This window comes from Physella acuta, unplaced genomic scaffold (genome assembly GCF_028476545.2).
Source record: "Physella acuta isolate Inbredline_101_S28 unplaced genomic scaffold, ASM2847654v3 ptg001325l, whole genome shotgun sequence".
Classification (NCBI taxonomy): Eukaryota; Metazoa; Mollusca; class Gastropoda; family Physidae; genus Physella; species Physella acuta.
In genome coordinates, this window is record NW_026732840.1 from 110,921 (window position 1) to 113,924 (window position 3,004).

Here is a 3,004-nt window from a genome sequence, read left to right on the forward strand (position 1 = left end):
ATTCTATATACATTTTTATATTACCTAACCCGTATTTTAGATACAACCAAACATACATTGATAATAACACATTTATGCCATGATTTTATGTTTTTATTCTGACATTTATAGTTCCATTTCCAAATATGAAGTGCATTTAAATTTTAAGTGTTTTATCTTTTTTAAAAGTAAGTTACTGAATGGAATTATACTCGTATATTTAAGAGCCTTCTAAATGTTATTATTTAAAAATAAAAATAAAACATGACTTAAGTGTATAATACAGTTTGAAAATATAACCCGAATGATTTCTGTGTTCAATAAACCAGACATTTCAAGTGCTACCAATGGTTCAAGTACGATTATTGGAGCTGCCGTAGGTGGTGCGATAGCTGGGATAGTTTGCATTGCAGTTATTGTATTCATAATTATTAAACGTAAGTTATGTTTTAATGTTTATTAACTAATTAGTTGCACGTTGACGTGACAAATAGTAATCTTTAATAAAAGATATACATATTTAAATGTTTTCCTAAATAAATATTCACCAACTACAATACAAATTATAAACATATTAATTTAGCTGTGTATGATCAATGTCATGTTTGATACTTATGGCAATGGTATTTTATCTTTACAAAGGAAAAAGTATCAGTGAGCTAAAGGTTTGGTAAGTATAGAAATGAAATGCTCAATGTTTGCTTTTACAAAATAGATAGTTCTACCTCTTGTTTTTTTAAAATAAATAATAAGTACTATACTTCTCCCTCTTTCCTTTGCTCTCTCTCTCTCTCTCTCTCTCAATCTCTCTATCTCCCTATATATATATATATATATATATATATATATATATATATATATATATATATGTGTGTGTATGTGTTGTTAGGCAATTTGTCAATATTTATATACACAAATATAGAAATAGCAAGCATTAAAGCATTCCATTAAACACCAATTAAAATAAAGAAAAGTGTGTAATTTTTTTTTTTTATTTCAGCAGAAGGGAAGAAACAGGTAGATAATTTTATTTTACAAGTTACCATTTTTTTTTTCTTTTTTCTTGTACACATTTTTTAAACCTATGCAATAACATTATTTTTCTATATCCACTCTTACAAACAAATGTGTGAATTACATTATAACTAAAATTAATGCATATAAACATTCAAGTAATCTTGCCGGCCTGGATTTGAAGTAGAGTATATCTTTTGATATCGAAGGGTAAATCAACATTATGGTTATGCTTGTGCCCAGTCTCTTTTTACTTTATCTTATTAAAATCAAGTGCTTTCTTGATACTCGTGTCTAGATTCGAATTCGTGAATTGGGTAGCAGTAGAACGCTTTAGTACACTGTAATATTAGATTTTTGTAATAATTTAATTGTAACTTCAAGCTTAATAACATGTTTGTTTAATGTGAATAGATGTGGGTAGAACAAGCAGAGAAGAGGATTCGCCTAAAATTTCATCTGTGGATGTTAACGATACGGGTAGGCCTAAATTCACTTGAGATGCTACATTAATATATATAGAAATAACAAAACATATTTTTGTTTAAATTAAATAACAAAAACATATAATTACAAGATAATTTTATAAGCTATGTATAATATATGTATTAATACATTATTAAACCTCATTTTAAGGTTATGAACAGGTTGATTTACCAGCAAACTACGATAGAGTTGACGTAAACACCAACGTTGATGGTTAGTTATATAACATTTTGTCAATTATTATTTGAATAATCAAATTCTAGATTTAGTTCGCGGTGGTGGACAGACTAGGTGTCGTTTATACATATTTGTGTGTGATTTTTAAAGATATTTAAACTAGATCATCGTATTTTTTAAAGTTTTGAATTTACATTTGATTTTAAAGGAGAAAATGTTCTGTATCTTCAACTGGAAGATAGAGCAGGATACGATCGGATTGATGTCATCCAGTCAAACGTAGGTATGACATCACCCTTTTGTTATTAAAGTAACCTATGGGTCAGAGAAATAAAAAAAAATACTAGCTACGTTAATGATAGTGTTCGGGGACAAAGCCTCTTGGTTCTAGCGTAGGCAGGGGGGGGGGTTAGGGGGGGGTCATAACCCCCATAGACCCCTCGGTATATAGAAAAAGTATGAGGGGGTGGGGTGCAAATCGAAAGTTTGAGGGGGGGGGGTGCAAATCGAAAGCTTGAGGGGGGGGGGTGCAATTCGAAAGTTTGAGGGGGGGGGTGCTAATCGAAAGTTTGAGGGGGGGGGTGCAAATCAAAAGTTTGAGGGGTGGGGGGGGGTGCAAATCGAAAGTTTGTCCCCGGGTAAAAATTGGACCCCCCCCCCTTGAGACGATCCTGGCTACGCTACTGTCCAGGGGGTTTAGGCCGCGGGGTTTATTTTTCCAGAATGGTTTATGTTTGGACATAAATCGCCCGACAAAACCCCCTTGGACAATAATCCACGATTATACACATACACGTAGATACAATACAATATTTTCATATATATATATATATATATATATATGTATATATATGTGCTTTTTTGCGCAGAGGCAATTACAATATTACAATAAAAACATTATTTATTTAATTTCTTCAAAATTACTACAAAATAGCATTAATAGTAATTATATACTTTTGAATTGAATCACCTGTTATAAAAAATCTAGAATTGATTACTTAATATATATATATATATATATATATATATATATATATATATATATATATATATATATATATATATATATATATGCAATAATGTTTTTTTTTTACTTTTTAGTAATTAAATGTTTTATTTTTCACAGACCCAAAATACGAGCAAGTCTCATTTAATCAGACTGGGACGTATCAAAATTGTGTATGAAAAAAACTTAATATTGTGTCCTAATAATGTATTCATACTAATATAAAACTATGTTAGAATGGGTGTGTTTGACATTAGTTCGCGCGATATGCTTCCCTCAAAAAGGCCAATAAAAAACAAAACGTATTTATTTTATGATATGATGAACGCAGAATTGAATATG

The 3,004-nt window shown here is 30.1% G+C and overlaps 1 long non-coding RNA gene across 1 annotated transcript; it reads left to right on the forward strand.

Moving 5' to 3' along the window:
- Nucleotides 1-290: 290 nt before the first annotated feature.
- On the forward strand, nt 291-1,693 carry LOC131958385 (uncharacterized). Its single transcript, XR_009389226.1, has 5 exons — nt 291-416; nt 622-649; nt 980-996; nt 1,408-1,473; nt 1,630-1,693. It is a non-coding gene; the product is annotated as an uncharacterized LOC131958385 (long non-coding RNA).
- The last annotated feature ends 1,311 nt before the right edge of the window (nt 1,694-3,004 follow it).